This window comes from Rhinatrema bivittatum, chromosome 9 (assembly GCF_901001135.1).
Source record: "Rhinatrema bivittatum chromosome 9, aRhiBiv1.1, whole genome shotgun sequence".
NCBI lineage: Eukaryota > Metazoa > Chordata > Amphibia > Gymnophiona > Rhinatrematidae > Rhinatrema > Rhinatrema bivittatum.
The window spans coordinates 223870894-223889468 of NC_042623.1; the positions used below are offsets into that span (position 1 = coordinate 223870894).

General features: G+C 45.1%; 1 protein-coding gene across 12 annotated transcripts in view; it reads right to left on the reverse strand.

Moving 5' to 3' along the window:
• Positions 1–18575, reverse strand: part of YEATS2 (YEATS domain containing 2) — a 799337-nt gene that overhangs the window by 619294 nt on the left and 161468 nt on the right. The gene's annotated exons all lie outside the window — the stretch shown is intronic.

Genomic DNA, 18575 nt, shown 5'->3' on the forward strand with positions numbered 1-18575 from the left:
TTTCTTTTCCCATGCCGTTGAAGCAGAGAGCCATGCTGGATATGCATCGAAAGTTGAAGCAGAGAGCCATGCTGGATATGCATCGAAAGTGAAGTATCAGGCACATTTGGTTTGGGGTAGTAACCGCCGTAACAAGCCAGCTACTCCCCGCTTTGTGAGTGCGAACCCTTTTTTCTTCTCCCCTGCCGTTGAAGCAGAGAGCTCTGCTGGATGTGTGAAGTATCAGTTTTTTCTTCTCCCCTGCCGTCGAAGCAGAGAACTATGCTGTATATGCATTGAAAGTGAAGTATCAGGCTTATTTGGTTTGGGGTACTAACCGCCGTAACAAGCCAGCTACTCCCCTCTTTGTGAGTGCAAATCCTTTTTTCCACGTTTCCTCTTGCTGTTGAAGCTTAGAGCGATGTTGGAGTCACAGTAAGCATGTATATGTTTATTGAATAAGGGTATTGTCTCCAGGCAGTAGCCATCATTCTGGCGAGTCACCCACTCTTCATTGGCGGCCTCTTGACACGGCGCAATCAGGACACGGGACACGGGAAACAGGCTCCGAAAGGTTGAGTGGCTGAAGAATTAACCTTTCAACATCCAGTCAGTCAGGGACAAGGCCTGAAGATTGGGGTGGCGTAGGCACCCTTCGTGCTGAGAGATCAGAAGCGGGTCCTTTCCCAAGGGAATGTGCCTGCGAATGGAGAGGTCCTGAAGGATCGGAAACCACACTTGGCGTGGCCAGTGAGGTGCTGTCAGGCTCATGATTCCCTTTTCCTGACGTAGCTTCATGAGAGTCTTTGAGAGAAGCAGAAGTGGAGGGAATGCAGGAGACCAGTTGCCCATGAGAGGGTGAACGCATCTCTTGGCTGTGAGTGTTGGCTGCAAGTGAGAGAGCAAAGGTTCTCTACTTTGCGGTTTTGAGGAGACGCAAAGAGGTCTATGTGGGAATATTGAGTCTGCTACTGTGGGTTCAAGGGACCACTCGTGTGGTTGAAAGGTGCGACTCAGCTTGCCACAAACACATTGTCCACTAATGGCATGTAGGTGGCCCTGAGGTACATCAAGTGGGAGAGGGCCTCCGCCCATATCTGTGACGCTTCCTGACACAGTAGGTAGGAGCCCCTCCCCCCGTTTGTTGATGTACCACATGGCCACCTGGTTGTCCGTCTGAATTAGGATGACTTGGTTGGACAGGCAATCCCGAAATACCCTGAGAGCATATCCGATTGCTCGTAGCTTCAGGAAATTGATTTGGTGCTTGGCTTCCTCTGAAGACCAAGCTCCTTGGGGCTGCAAATTGGCGACATGTGCTCCCCAGCCGAGGTTGGACGCATCGGTGGTGAGAATTATTTGAGGGTCTGGAGCCTGGAAGGGTAGGCCTTGGAGAAGATTGATCTGATTTTTCCACCAGGCTAGAGACTGACGAAGTGGGTCGGTGATGTGGACAATGGTCGATAGTGGTTGGATGAGTCCATTGTGACCTCAATGTCCGCTGCATGACTCTCATGGCCAAGCGGGCCATTGGGGTAACCTGTACTAAGGACGCCATGTATCCCAGCAGGATGAGGAAGTGGCATGCAGTCGAGTGGTGCTGAGTCTGTAGCTGGTGTGCGAGAGAAATGAGAGTGAGAGCTCGCTGTCGAGGCAGGAATGCCTTTGCTTGAAAGGTGTCCAAGTCTGCCCCTATGAAGGACAAAGTTTGAGATGGGACTAAGCAGGATTTTGCGTAGCTGATGAGAAATCCTAGCGAGATCAGAGTGTGTAAGGTGAGATGTAGGAACGACAGAGCAGCTTGCTGAGTGGGAGCCCTGATCAACCAATCGTCAAGATAGGGGTAGAAGTGGACACCTTGAGTCCTGAGGAAGGCTGCTACTACTACGAAGCACTTGGTGAAGACTCGTGGTGCAGATGCCAGGCCGAATGGTACCACTCGGTACTGATAGTGCTTGGAGCCTACCAGAAACCTCAGAAATCTGCGATGAGATGGAGTTATCGCAATGTGTGTGTATGCGTCCTGAAGGTCTAGAGAGCAAAGCCAGTCTCCTCTTTGCAGATGAGGAAGGAAGAAACCCAAGGTTACCATTTATTTAACTCTTTTCTATACCGAGCTTATCAGATCGGTTTACACAGAACAGGGTAAACTGTAAACAAAGAACAATCGTTTAACAGAAGAAGCAAAAGTTACATTAAACAAGGAGGTTAAACTTGGAAGCTTAGGCAGCCGGAAAAAAAGGCCGGAGAGGGCAGTTAACTAAGAACATGATACAAAAGAGGGTTAGGGATAGTGCTTGACTAGGTGCTTAGAAGAGGTACGAGGTTTCATAGCTTGTGAGGAGTGGCTAGGCCAAATTAGTATGAATCCGGAGTGTATGAGAAGGCTTGGCGGAAAAGCCAAGTCTTGAGTTTTTTCCTAAATGTTAGATGGCATGGTTCCAGTCTGAGGGGATGTTGTTCCAAGTAGCTGGGCCTGCTGTTGAGAAGGCTTTGTCTTTGGTCGTGGTGAGGCGTGTGGCTTTGGTTGGAGGGGCTTGCAGAGTTCCTTTGTAGGTTTCTCTGATCGGTCTGGTAGAGGTGTGGAGTTTGAAGGGGATTTCGAGGTCGAGCTGAAGATGATTGTGGATGAATTTGTGTATTATGGTAAATGATTTGTGTAGGATTCTGTAGTTAACTGGTAACCAGTGTAAGTTTTGGAGGATTGGTGAGATGTGTTCTCCACGGTTGGTGTTGGTCAAAATTCTCGCCGCAGCGTTCTGTATTATCTGTAGCGGTTTGGTGGTGGAGCTGGGGAGTCCTAGGAAAAGAGCGCTGCAGTAGTCTATCTTGGTAAATATCATGGATTGCAGAACTGTCCTGAAGTCATGGAAATATAGGAGTGGTTTGAGTCTTTTTAAAACCTGGAGTCTGTAGAAGCAGTCTTTAGTTGTAGTGTTAATCATTTTTCTTTAAGTTTAGGCGGTTGTCGAGGATGACCCCAAGATCTCTTACATGTGTGTGTGTGTGTGTGATCTGGGTGTTAGGGTGGGTCTGCGGGGAGGAGTTATCTTTATTTATTTATTTAAAAGTATTTATATACCGCTTTTTAAAATAAGATTTTATCAAAACGGTTTACAACATGTTAAAATAAAGTAAAAATAAAATATAACTAAAATAAACTTAAAATACATAAATTTAACCAAATAGCTAGATAAAGTTAGCTAAAACAAATTGTTAAATAACAAAATAATAATAATGGTAACATGCCTTGGGTAAAGAGTAGGGAGGGTGAAAGGGATGGAGGGGGGGAGGAGAGAGGGGGGGGGGAGTAGCAACTTATCGGATTGTAATGTCCTGGATGGGATAATAGAAGAGAGACGATAATGTAATATGTGTCTGATGAGAGAAATTTAGGGGATGGAGTTTCATTTTTGATCGGGGAGATGTTTAGTGGGAATGTTAAATGCTTGTTGAAAAAAGAATGTTTTTAAAGCCTTTTTGAAATGATGAGGATTTGATATTAAACGGAGTGGGTTGGGTAAAGAGTTCCAGAGAGATGGTCCTGCAACTGAAAAAGCTCTTTTCCTGGTGATATCTAATCTGGCCTGTCGTGGTGATGGAATGTCTAAAAGATTTTGAGTAAGTGATCTTAAGTGTCGAGTGGGTTTGTAAATGCGGAGTAAGGTGCAAAGCCAAGTGGAGGTAGAGTTGTAAATTAAACTATGAATGATTGAGATTACTTTGTATTTTATCCTGTATTTTATGGGTAACCAGTGAAGGGAATGTAAGATAGGTGTAATGTGATTGCGAATGGAGGTACCGGATAATAAGCGAGCTGCACTATTTTGAACTAATTGTAGCGGGTGAATTGACGAGTCGGATAGACCTAGATATAGAGCGTTACAATAGTCTAGACCAGAAAATATAAGAGATTGTAGAACAGTCCTGAAATCACGATAGAAAAGAAGAGGACGAAGACGTTTCAGAAGCTGTAATTTGTAGAATGATTTCTTTGTTAGGGAGGAAATTTGTTGTTTCATAGATAAGTCTGTATTTATGGATACACCTAAATTTATGGCATGGCAGTTAATTGGGATGGTTGAGCCATTGAAAGTGAAATGAGATGGTGGGCCTATAGAGGAATCTGTAATGGATGTTAAATGGACTAATTCAGTTTTTGATGGATTTAATTTTAAACGATTATGAGATAGCCAAGAGTTGATGGTGGAAAGATAGAGTGAAACTAAAGATAAAGTATCGGACCAGGAAGTTTTGTAGGGGACCAGAAATTGAATGTCTGCATAAATTTTGAATTGTAGGTTGAGTGATGATAAAATATGACAAAGTGGAAGGAGATATATATTAAATAATATGGGAGATAATGAAGATCCTTGGGGAACGCCGGATGGGATTGTGTAGGGGGTAGAGGATTGATGGTTAATATTAACTTGCTGAGGACGATCTGTGAGAAAAGATGAAAACCAGCTTAATACTGTTCCAGTGATGCCTATTGCTTGTAGGCCTGAGATGAGAATTTGGTGATCAACCGTATCAAATGCTGCTGAGATATCTAAAAATACTATAATGTAATCTGTATATGAATCAAATGCCCGGAATAATGTGTCAAAAGTAGATAGGAGAAGTGTTTCTGTAGAGTGTCCCTTTCTGAAGCCGTGCTGGTTAATGTGGAGAATGTTATTTTCGGATAGAAAGTCAGAAAGTTGACGTAAAACTGCAGATTCTATTAGTTTAGCTAATGATGTGAGGGAGGCAATAGGTCTGTAGTTATTGAGATCGGCTGTACCTTTTGTTTTTGATTTTAGAATTGGTAGAATGGATGTTTTTTTCAGATTAGATGGAAATTGTCCTGTTTCTAATGATTGGTTAACTAGGCTACTGAGAAAAGAGTATGCATGATGACCAATAGCTTTGAAGAAGACTCCTGAACAAGGGTTGTAAGGTGAATTTGAGGGTTTTTGTTTGCTAATTATAATTTGAATTGAGTTGTCTGAAACCGGACTAAATTCGGACCATTAGCAATTAGGTTCTTTCTTGACACAGGTGGGGTAGGGTAGTTGTGAAAATTCTGTGGAAATGTTGGTTACTTTTGTTTTAAAGTGGTTGGCAATTTTATTGCAAAATATTGTATCATGATCTGCGAAGCTTTCGTTATGTGGAGTGATTAATGTTTTTACTATATTAAATAAAGTATTGGGATTTCCATTGGCTTTGGAGATTATCTTTCCATAATAGAGTTTTTTGGCTTGATTTATTTCTTTGTAATAGCGCCGAAGGGCACATCGATATGCGTTTTTTGCTTCGGTTGTTCTTATATGTCGCCATTTTCGTTCCAACTTTCTGAGGTGTGTTTTAAGTTGACGTAAAGATTTTGAGTACCAGGGGGCATTGGGTTTCTGTTTCCTGTTGTTTATTTGGTGTTGTTTATATGGAGCAATCAGATCTAACGTAGATGTAATAGCTGAGTTCCATTTAGATACTGAGTCTTCTACATTTGATGATATGGAGATAGGTAAGTTAGGTATGGCTGCTTCTACAAATGAATCTTGATTAATAAATTTCCTTTTAAATATTGTAGGTTGTTTTCTGGATGTGTGTCTACTATGCTCTAGAGTAAAAGAAAAATGAATTCTGTGATGATCTGACCAGGGGATGGGAATTACTTTAGTATCTTTCGGAGTTGGTGTGAAAGAGAGTGGATTAAAGAACACTAGGTCTAGAATTTGACCTTTTATATGAGTTGGAATTTTAATAAGTTGTTCCCATCCTAAATCGGCAAAAGAGTCTAAGAGTGAGTTTGTAACTACAGATGGAGTGAGAATATGTGCATTGAAATCACCTAATAATATGGTTTTACTTAAGTCTACAGGAAATGTTGTAATGGTTTCTTGGTTGGAAGAGATGAGGAGGAGTTCGGTCGGTGGTATTAAGGACCAGGTTTAGACTGTTAAGAAGGCTAGTGATAGATTGAAGGCAGTTGTTCCAGAAAGTGAGTGATTTTGAGATGGACTCTGTTATAGGGATTAGAATCTGCACGTCGTCTGCATAAAGGTAGTGAATGAGGTTAAGATCTGTTAGCAGCTTGCAAAGGGGAAGGAGGTAGATGTTGAAGAGGGTAGGGATAAGGATGATCCTTGAGGTACACCAAGTGAAGAATTTGTAGTGGGTGAATCTTTATTGTTGATTTTGACTTTAAAGCTTCAGTTGTGGAGGAAAGAGTTGAACCGTCTGTGAACTGATCCAGATATACCTATGTCTGAGAGGCGATTCAGGAGGATGGAGTGGTTGACGGTGTCGAAAGCCGCCGAGATGTCTAGAACGACTAGAAGAAACGAGTGGCCTTTGTCGAATCCCATGATAATATGGTCTGTTAGGGAGATGAGGAGAGTTTCTGTGTTGCGTGATTTGCGAAAGCCATATTGGGACGGATATAGGATATTGTGTTCTTCTAAATATTCTGAGAGCTGGGTGTTTACCAGTTTCTCTGTGAGTTTGGTTAAGAATGGAAGATTACAGATGGGACAGTAATTGGCTAATTCTCTAGGGTCTAAATTGTGTTTCTTGAGGAGGGGTTTTAGAGAAGCGGTTTTAAGACTATCTGGGTAAATACCTTGAGTTAGCAGGCTGTTAATAATGTTGGCCAGCGGTCCGGAGATAGTGTGAGGGATAAGTAGCAGAAGTTTAGATGGGATGTTGTCTGCGGGGTGGCTGGATGGTTTCTGTCTCTTAAGAAGAGATTCAATTTCTTTGGGGGAGGTTGGTTCAAAATTATCGAGATTGGCTCCAGAAAAGTTGGTGATGTTGGAGGATGTAGCAAGGGGGGTAGTAATATTTGGGAGGAGTGCAAGGGTGTTCAAGATCTTCTGAAAGAATAATGCAAGCTCGTTAGCCTTGGTTTGTGCCTGTTCGTCGGGTATTGTTTGAGGGGCTGCGTTTGTGATTTCTGAAACATAGGCGAAGAGAGCCTTGGCATCAAATTGGAGATCGTGGATTCTATTGGCATAGAATTCTCTTTTTGTCCTTAGAATTGAGGTCCTGTAATGATGTAGGGTTCCTTTGTATGCCGATAGTGTAGATGAATTGGGGGCTTTGCACCATCTATTTTCTTTTTGTCAGAGGTCTTGTTTCATTTGTTTAAGTTCAGGCGAGAACCATGGTTGTTTTCCCTTTTTTGCTGGGTTGATTGTTTTGGAGACTGCGGGGCATAATTTATTTGCTACTGCTTCAGTGATCTTGAGCCAGGAAAGAACGGCTGAGTCAGGGTTGGATATATCCAAATTTGGGAGTTCCTTGGAAAGATGATCACGGAGTACATCGGCAGAGCATGGTGGAATGGTGCTGTGGGGTGTATGGCTGTTTTTTTGTGGAGAGGGTGCTGGATATCAGAAAGTGGTCTGACCATGGGACTGGGGTACATAGAGGTTCCGTCGTGCTAGAGAAATTAGAGTTAATGAAAATGAGATCCAGAGTGTGTCCTGCTATGTGGGTGGGTTTGCTGATGATTTGGTTGAACCCCATTGCACTGAGGGAGGTGAGGAGGGCTTCACAATTGGCGGAACGTGGAGAGACATCAATATGGAGGTTGAAGTCGCCCATGATCATGGCTAGGAGGTCTGTGTTGATGTGTTTCACTATCGATTCTATAAGGGGGGAGGCGTCCGTTTCTAGTACTCCTGGTGGGGCATAAACTAGCAGTATTTGAAGTTGTTTCGATTTGAATAAGCCCAATTCCAATTTGGACTCAGACTTGATTGCATGTGATGTAAGTCTGAATTCTTTCTTGGCAGCTAGTAAAAGGCCACCCCCTCGTTTTTTGTGTCTGTGTACTGAAAAGATGTCGTATAGGTGTGTAGGTAGTTGGTTGATTAGGGCTATGTCTGAGTTTTTTAGCCAGGTTTCTGTGATGGCACAGATGTCATCTTGAACTTCTTTCGTTGGAGGTACTTGTTGAGGGCACATAGGTCCAGAATTGGACAAACGCCTCCTGATTTTTTGGGGATTAGAAAGTACTGAGAATAGAATCCTAGGCCCTGTTGAGAGTAGGGCACTGGTTTCTATTGCTCTGGACTGGAGGAGGAGGGAGACCTCCTGTTCCAGGAGTGATGAGTGGTTGGATGTTCCCCACCTCAGCCGAGGTAGAAAATCTGGAGGGATGGAGAGAAAGTTCAGGTGATAGCCTTGAGAGATTATGGCAAGGACCCACTGGTCTGAGGTGATTTGTGTGCCATTTCAACAACATATGGCACACAATAGACCTCCTACTGGTATCTGTGGCAGTGGAAGCTGGCTGCTGCTCTCTATGCAGGAGTCAAAAACTGGAAGCAGGGCCCAGCTGAAGAGCTGCTTGCGGCTTGTTTCCGAGGTTGACGAGACTGGGCCTTCTGGAAAGGTCTCATGGTACGACCTCTAGATGGTGGTGGATAGGACTTCTTTGGACGGAAGAAAGACTTTTTAGTGTCCTTCCTGAATGGTTGTTTAGAGGAATACTCAGACGGCATGAGAGAGAGTTGGCGAAGGGTCTCATGATGCTCCTTGAGTTCCGCCACCGTCCACTGGATCTGTTCGCCAAATAGATTGTCTCCTATGCAAGCAGATCGGACAATCTGTCTTGTACTTCAGGGCGCAAGTCCGAAGATTTAAGCCAGGCCCATCTTCTTGCAGAAATAGCAGCTGTAGATTACCTGGAAGCGGTGTCGAAGATATCGTAAGAGGACCTTATTTCATGTTTCCTTGCTTCAAAACCCTTGCGAACCAGGGTTTGTAGTAGTTCCTGGAATTGCTGAGGCAGGGACTGTGCAAAGTCCTGTATCTGCTTGAATAAGACCCTGTTATATTGGGTCATATACAGCTGGTAAGAGGCGATCCGAGAGATGAGCATTGATCCCTGGAAGACACGCCAGCCAATGGCATCCAGGAATTTCTGCTCCTTACCTTGGGGGGGGGGGGGGGGGGGGGGGAAGGAAGAGTGGGGTTTTGAGCGTCATGCCCTCTTTTGGGCAGATTCTACAACCACAGGTTTGTGAACCAGTTGAGTAAGTGGTATCTGCCTTTCGGTTGACTGGAGCTACCGAACCAGGGTGTTTCCAATTCTTTTTGAGAAAATCCAAAAGAACCTGATGAATAGGGATGGAGGTTATTTCCTTGGGAGCATCCAGGAATTGTAACAGCTCCATCATTTGGTGCCTATCATCTTGTTCAGTCTGTAAGTGGAAGAGAACCAACTCAGACATCTCCTTCACAAAACTTATGAAGGACAAGTCCTCTGGAGGAGAACGCTTCCTGCTTTCAGTAGGAGAAGGTGGCAAAGGTAAATCATCGGTCTGGAGATGAATCGTCAGTCCAGGTGTCATAGGGATCAGCACTTGTCCCTCTAGGAACCTGAGAAGGATGAGACTATGGTATTCCTGAAGGTCCTGGTCTAGGCTCAGAAGGCATCGAAGGCATCGATTGATGGATCGGTGGCGCCGATGGCCGCATCGGCATCGATGGCTGAGGCATCGGAAGGTCTCCCAATGGAGGTAGACGGAACGGTGTTTCTCCTCCCGATGAAAGAGTAAGTGAAGAAGGCACCGGAGCCATCGGTGATCCGGGATCCATTGGTGGAAAGGCGGCTATAAGCGCTTCCATCTTCGAAATCAGCGGTGCCAATGCTGCCGGAATTGGATCGATGGTCGGGGAGAATGAGGCAGAGGCATGGCCAGAGGGACCACCAATAAAGGCGGAGTCGCAGCTCCCGATAACTATCCGTGTGAGGGTTACCTCGGTGACCCGGTGCCAGAAAGGGTCGATGCCTTTTCTGGACGGGGTTTCTTAGATGGCGGCGTCGATGATTTTCCTTCATCGATGGTCGGAGGATTCCGGTGTCGATGCTTTTCTCTACGATCCCCTCAGTCCTGAGGGGGAATAGAGGTAGTCGATGGCCAGGAAATAGTCGACACCAGATGGTCACCGGCTGGTGTCTGATGCTAGCACGAAGTGGATGGTGCCGGTTCATTTGACGTCGATGCAATCGACGGCGTCTGAGTTTAAGAATGGAAGAGAAGTTCCATTTTCTCCATTCTGGCTTTGCGACCTTTTGGTGTCATTAAGGCACATTTGGTGCAAGTCAGAACATCATGCTCGCACCTGAGGCACATTACACAGACTTTATGAGGGTCTGTTATGGACATGGTGCGAGTACAGTCAGGGCACTGACAGAACCCCAACGCCATGGCCTTTGAAAAATTGAGCCGCAGTGCGGTCGACAGCCAGTAGGCCACAAGAGCCAAACTCAACGGGAATCGACAAAAACAGGTAAAAAACTTACCGGAGTACTGCGGAATCAAAAATTCGAAAGGGGGATCCCTATAGGGTATGAAAGTTTTTAGTAATTCCGTGAAGAAAATTCCTGTCAGGAATCTCTGTGGAGCTCCTTAACCCGTGTGGCTATTGCTGCGCAGAAAAAAGAAGACTGAAGGGGGACCCCTGCTGGCTGCAGGTTTAGTGCCATGCTGGGCATGCCCAGTAGGTGCCAGTCAAAGTTCTAGAATCTTTGACAAAAGTGTTCCGTGATTGGGCTCCATCCTGTGATGTCACCCATATGTGAGGACTACAGCTTGTCCTGTGAGAAACTCCTATCACTATACTCTTACCCAACACACATGGGATTTCTACCCATATAGATTCTACTGAGTATTTATTCTCTTGTATGATCTTTATCCTGTTGGACTCTATACCCTCCCAGACATAAAGTGCCACATCCCCACCAAGTTGATCCTCCCTATCATTGCAATATAATTTGTACCCTGATATAGCACTGTCCCATTGGTTATCCTCCTTCCACCAAGTCTCTGTGATGCCAATTATGTCTATCTCATCATTTGCTGCTATACACTCTAACTCTCCCATCTTACTTCTGAGACTTCTGGCATTGGCATACAGACATTTCAAAGTGTGTTTTTTGTTTGTATTAACAACCTGCTTTTCAGTTGTTAGGGATAATTCAGAAATCATTAGCATCAGTGATTTTTTACATATAAGCATATGGACTACGTTTCCTTTTATTGGAACCTCTCTGTTGGGATGCCCTAACTCTCCTGTTTCATTAGTATCCTTCAAGGATACATTTCTCCAAACTATGCACTGCTGAGTGACTGTCTGCTTTTCCCTTTGTTCTAGTTTAAAGCTGCTCTATCTCCTTTTTGAAAGTTAATGCCAGCAGCTTGGTTCCACTCTGGTTAAGGTCGAGACTATCCTTTTGGAAAAGTCTCCCCCTTCCCCAAATGTTTCCCCAGTTCCTTACAAAACTTTCTTTCGCCGGCACACCCCCAGCAGCGGGGCTCACGCAGCCGGCGCTGCCTATTTGGGGCAAGACCCCCTATTGGCGCCACGATACCGGACCTCTCCGGTGCCCTACCTTCGCCGGCGCGAGCATCGGAGCTCGCGCACGCCCAGCACTGCATCTTCAGGGCAGAAGCCCCCCTTGGTGCCCCGACGGCACTATGCAGCAGACAGCCAGCCGAGTCGAGGGAGGCGCAGAGACCACATGTCCACGCACGGCCGGTAGGCCAATTAAAATCGCAAGCAGCGCCGACGGCATAGCACTGACACATCGAGAAGCCCTTTAAACCGGGCTCACCTGAACGGCGCCCTCTTTCTTTCTTTCGCCTGCGCACCCCCAGCAGCGGGGCTCGCGCTGCCTACTCAGGGCAAGAGCCCCCCTATTGGCACCATGACACCGGACCTCTCCGGCACCCTCTCTTCGCTGGCGCATCGGAGCTCGCACGCGCCCACCGCTGCATCTTCGGGGCAGGAGCCCCCCCTTAGCGCCCCGACGACGGCCTTATCCAGCGGGCAGCCAGCTGAGTCGAGGGAGGCGCAGAGACCATGCCTCCATGAACGGCCGGTAGGCCAATTCAAATCGCAAGCAGCACCAACGGCATAGCACTGTGACACCGAGAAGCCCCTTTAAACCAGGCTCACCTGAGCGGCGCCATGCGCCAGGCGTCGCACACACAAAGGAACGTGAACAAAAGGGCAGGCCCCTTTTTTGCGCCCCTTCGTGCTTCCCCATAGTGCTCTTTTTAGAGCTTCCGGATCTTTTGGGAAGCAGCCCAAGGGGCCTGGAAACGCTGGTTTTGCAATAATCTAAGTATACACGGCTTCCCGCTCTGAACAACCCAACAAGCATGCCAAGCAATCACATCCCAACCAATGGACGAAGCAAAATGGATACCTCTACTCATCGAATGGAAAACACATCTCATGAAGAACACAGAAAATTCAAGAAAAAAAGTGAGTACTTGCGATCAAACATTACATACAAGAATTTGAAAATGTACACCAAATGCATGATCCTATCATTCATACTATTAAACGCACAATCCATAGTAAAAAAAAAATGCCCATCCTCACAGATTTACTCACTGATAACAAACCAGATTTCATAGCAATCACAGAAACCTGGATCAAAAACTCTGACAATGTATTAGTTTATCAAATAGAAGACCCAACCTACAAAACTCTCTCAATCCCCAGACCAAAAAAAAAAAAAAAAAGGCAGAGGTCTCATGTTAATCAGCAAAAAAAGCATGCAGATGAAACTAATCACTTCCAAGATATCCTCCCCTTTTGAAATCGCACTTTTCGACTCGCCTAAATTACAAATTTGTCTAGTATACTGTCCCCCTAGCTCATTAGAATGAAACTGCTCTCCAGTAATAGAATTTTTCATAGCCAACTTAACACTCAATAAGCCAATCATCCTGGGAGATTTCAACTTGCATATGGACACCCACCCTCTCACAGCCGCAAGCAAAACAATCATGGATGCATTAGCAACAATGGGACTAGAACAAATCGTCGAGGGACCAACTCACAAAGCAGGACACACCCTTAATCTAATTTTTATCAACACGGACACCTGGGATACAAACCAAACTAAAACTGAAATTCCCTGGTCAGACCACTCCCTCATTCACGCCTCCCTTGCCTACAACACGAAACCTACCAAAAGCGAAAACATCATGAGAGCCTTCACATACCATCCTCCATTTGATAGTGAAACACTGCAAAACAAATCTACAAGATGAACTCTCGAACATTGACTTTACAAACGCAGAAACAGCCACAAACTCATGGCTCAACATCAAAGACATAGCAGATAGAATAAACCCTACCGTTAAATCAATAAAAAAATCCAAAACACCAAAATCAATGGTACAACGATAGCATAAGATCAGTGAAAAGAGAGCTCAGGAAAAAAGAGATCCTGGCGCAAGAACAAAACTGACCCACTACTCAATGTCTACCGAACCCACTTAGCAAACTATAAAAAAAAAAAAAAAGATACATAATGCAAAAAAAGACTTTTATTCGAACAAAATAAATAATTACCACCATAACCCCAGAATGCTATTCGACATCGTACAAAGCCTCACCAAACCACCAAATTAACAAAGAACACCTTCCAGCAATAACACCAGCAATGAATTTGCAGAATATTTCACTGATATAATAAAAAAAACTAATAAACAACTCCATCACCAACAACAACACACACACCCAAACCCCAAAACTGCAGCAGAAAATTACATCAACATGGACCAATTTCGACACTGCATCCTCTCTGGAAATCCAAAATATAATTAAAAAAATGAATCCAGCAAACCATCCCATCAACAGTATCCCCATTCAGTCAATTAAACTGGTTGTAAACTCAATAAACAAAACAATTACAGACATAATCAACCTTTCCCTCACCGAAGGGAAATACCCTGAATGCTTAAAATCAGAAATCATTAAACAATTACTAAAAAAAAACCAACCTAGACCCGGAGAACATTCAAAACTACCAACCTATAATCAAACTTACCGCTCATTGCAAAAATCTTAGAGAAAAATCGCCCAATCCCAACTATCCGACTACCTAGACACAAACAACATTCTTCACCCCTCTCAATTCGGGTTCAGGAAAAACTTAAGCACAGAATCTCTCCTGCTCTCGCTGAATGACACAGTGCTCAGAGGATTTGACAAAGGACAAAGTTATCTATTAATCCTCCTAGATTTATCAGCTGCGTTCAACACAGTAAACCACTCCATCCTAATCAACAGACTATCTGAAATAGGAATCATGGGTAACAAAATGTTTCTCCTCCTACCTATCACACAGAAATTTCCAAGTAATGTTCAACAACAACCTCTCGAATAAAGTAAACCTCCACACAGGAGTGCCACAAGGATGCGCCCTGTCAGCTACACTCTTTAACATATACCTCCTCCCAATCTGTCACACACTAGAACGCCTTGGACTAACCCACTTTCTATACGCTGACGATATACAAATACTGGTCCCCCATACAGAATACTCTGGGAGACATACGATAGAACGGCCATCTATCTTTCGGAAATCAAAAAGCAACTAAAAGACCTAAAACTCATAATAAACATGGATAAAACTGAATTAATCATCCTAGACAAAAAAAAACCAACAAAAAAACCCACCACCCTCATGAAACCACTCAAAACCCCAAAACAGTAATCTCACCTGTCACACATACTCGAAATCTAGGAATCACCATTGACAAGGAACTATCCTTCAAAATCCACATAACCAACAAGATAAAGGAAGGATATCACAAACTGCTAACACTCAGACGTCTCAAACCATTCCTTACACAAGATGATTTCAGAACAGTTCTACAACTACTCATCTTCTCTAACATACTACTGCAATGCTCTACTCCTTGGACTACCTCTCACTACCATCCATCCTCTCCAAATCCTACAGAACACAGCCACCAGAAGTCTGACTGGATCAAAAAAAGATGAACACATCACACCAATATTCATCTCATTACACTGGCTCCCAATAAAATACTGAACAGAATACAAAGTACTGACAACCCTGCATAAAATAATCATAGGACAACAAAATAATTGGCTTAACAAATACATCGTAACACACACTCCAAAACGAAACCTACACTCAATGAATAAAGGTCTCCTCAAAATCCCTCATGAAGAACCACTCGACTAAACAACGCATGAGATAGCCATATCCATCGTCAGACCCACACTATGGAACTCAATACCAATGGGAATAAGAACTGAAAAAGAATTGAAAACCTGGCTGTTCACCAGAGCCTACTCAAATTCACTCAACCAACCAGCCTACCAAGTACACATGCAACCCAACAAGAAAAATGCTACTTCCCCAGATCTACCAAGGAATTCTTAACAATGGATTACCCAACCAACCTCATACAGTATACATTACTTCCTATAAAGATACTTTGAATTGTTAAACCCCTGCAGTTAAAGATCCAAATGTATATACATTAACTAACCTATATGTAACAGTATGTATGTAATATCTTTGCTACATGTAATACCTTACTGTATATAATGAGCCTTACAAGTAATATCTATTATACGTAATCAACTTACACTACATAAGTTACTGTGATGATGTTTATACAACCTGTTACATGACTCTAAACCAAATGACGGTATACAAAACATGTTAAATAAATAAATAAAACTGAATCCTTCTTCCCTGCACCATCGTCTCATCCACGCATTGAAACTCTGGAGCTCTGCCTGCCTCTGGGGACCTGCACGCGGAACAGGAAGCATTTCAGAGAATGCCACCCTGGAGGTTCTGGATTTCAGCTTCCTATCTAAAATCCTAAATTTGGGTTCCAGAACCTCTCTCCCACATTTTCCTATGTCGTTGGTGCCCACATATACCACGACAGCCGGCTCCTCCCCAGCACTGTCTATAATCCTATCTAGGTGACGCACGAGGTCTGCCACCTTCGCACCAGGCAGGCAAGTTACCAGGCGATCCTCACGTCCACCAGCCACCCTGCTATCTACATTTCTAATAATTGAATCACCAACTATGATGGCTGGCCTAACCCTTCCCTCCTGGGCAGTAGCCCTGGGAGACTTGTCCTCAGTGCAAGAGAACAATACATCACCTGGAGAGCAGGTCCTTGCTACAGGATCACTTCCTGCTACACCAGGGTGATGTTCTCCTACTGGGAGACCTTTCTGATCCAAGGCAGCACTGGGGCTGCCAGTCTGGATTTGGGACTTGGCTACTCCAATGATTGAGATGGCACCAGATGACTCTTGGAAAGGTGGACAACCCACCAGACCTCTCGCAACAGATGCAGCACTCGGTTGACAGCTATTTCGTCCGAATCAGCCAGTCGTCGAGATAGGGATGTACCACAAACCTTCCCTCCGCAGCTGCGCTGCTACTACCACCACCATTACCTTGGTGATTGTCCTCGGAGCAGTAGCCAGGCCGAATGGCTAAGCTCGAAACTAGTAATGCCGACCCAGAATGGCGAATCTCATGAACTTCTTGTGGTAGTCCCGAATTCCGATGTGTAGCTACGCTTCGGTTAGATCCAGCAAAGCTAGGAATTCTCCGCTTCGAACTGAAGCAATGACGAACCGCAACGTCTCCATGCGGAAGTGGGGAATGTGAAGAAATCTTTTGACCCACTTTAAGTTGAGAATGGGCTGGAAGGTCCCTTCCTTCTTTGGCATTACCAAATAAATGGAGTAGCAGCCCTTCCTTTGCTCCGCCGGAGGAACAGGCGTAATAGCTCAGATCGAGAAGGCTTTGTAAAGTCTCTTTTACCGCTCGACGCTTCGTGTCGTATGCACACGGGGAGACTAGGAAACAATGCCGGAGGCGGTGTGCAAAATCTAAAGCGTAGCCATGTCTTATCACTGCAAGGACCCACTGGTCCGACGTCACTTTGATCCATTCCTCCTAAAATAGAGACAGTGCCCCCTACGATCGGAATCAAAGAATGGACGGACACACATCATTGTGGAAGCTTACTACCCTGTGCGAACTGGGAGAGCCCAGGCCCGGAAATTCGCTGTCCCAAAAGGACTGAAACCAGGACTGTTGCCTGCCAGCATCCTGCCGAAAAGTGGTAGTGGATCTAGAGGAAAACGACCCTCTCGGTCTTGGACGATCTTTCAGCAGCCTGTGAACCGTGTTCTCTCCCAGCAACTGAATCATGTCTTTAAGCTCTTTTCCAAACAGCAACTTGCCCTTGAACGGAAGAGAACCCAGCTGAGACTTGGAAGAAACATCCGCTACCCAGTTCCTTAACCATAACAGTCTCCTTGCCAAGACTGCGGAACCCATGGACCTGCTCGAAGTTCTCAACAGGTCATAGAGAGCATCAGCACTGTACACAGCCTTCCTTGTATATAGCATTCAATTGTTTCTCATAGTTTGAATATCTATCCTCTATATTGGTATATGATAATCGCAGTTTTATAACCACTTAATCTGGTTTCAATTGTTTTTCCTTTCTGCGTTCCTTTATTTTTCCCTCTCAGCCTCTCATTCCCTTCCCCGCCTCCTCCTTTTTCTAGCCTGCCCCCTCTTCCCCTTCCTCGTTCATTGTAATTTTCCGTTCTTTTCAGTTCATTGTAAACCGGCATGATGTATTTTATGAACGCTGGTAAATAAAAGTTCATAAGCAAGCAAGCAAGCAATCGCCGCTTCAAGACATCCAGCCTGAAGGACCTCCCCCTTAGGAGCAGGACTCGTTGGCTTGCAGCTGCTGAATCCAGCGAGGACCCGCTCTCACAGCGAAACTGCTACACATAGAAGCGCGGACTCCCAGTGCGGAAACCTCAAAACTCTTTTGAGCTGAAGCTCCAGTTTTCTGTTCTGCAAGTCTTTGAGGGCCGTTGACCCAGTAACCGGAATGGTTGTCTTCTTAGTTACCTCCGACACTGCCGCATCTACCTTGGGAACTCGAAGAAGGTCCAAAGCCTCTTCTGGCAAAGGATATAGCTTATTCATTGCCTTAGTAACCTTCAGCCCCAATTCAAGGGTGTCCCGTTCTTGGAAAAGCAAGTCAGTGACAGAAAAATGAAAAAGAAAAGACGTAGATGGACCCCGCAGGCCCAATAAGACCGGATCTGTGGACTCCAAACGGGATTCCTCCTGGGGAGCCTCAATACCTAATTTTCCCAAAATGGCAGGGACAAGAGACCCTAGCTCCTCCTTTCTGAAGAGATGGGCCACCTTCGGGTCGTCTCCGTCCACAGCAAGAGACCACTGCACAGCATCCTGCTGGTCTGCATCCCCTTCAACCCCCATCGGGGGCTGGGATGGAAGGTCTGGCTCACGAGACCCCCCACACAGCACCTTGCTGCTGCTGGTCTTCCATCCCAGCCCCCATCGGGGGCTGGGATGGAAGTTCTGGCTCATCCTGCGCTGAGAGCTCTGAAGAGGGATCCGTGACTGTCTGGGGGCCACTGGGGGTTTCTGTTAGAGCACAGTCCTCTGACTTAGACCTCTTCCTGTGCTTGAGCAGCGGTGCTGACAATAAGTTCCCAGCAGACTTCTTTTTGCCTGCCTTTCTAGCTTTAAAGGCTTTAAGTAATAACAGTACAAAATCCGAGGAAAAAGAAGATTAAGATAAAGAGGAGGAATCTGCATCCCCCTCGGGCCTGTCCTCTACAATTTTAGCGGCATTCCTATTGCTCTGCCCCTTTCAGGGGCCGTTGGTTGAGGTAAAGGCAGCAGGAGACTCCCCTCCCCTGCCGCATCCAGTGCCGCAGGC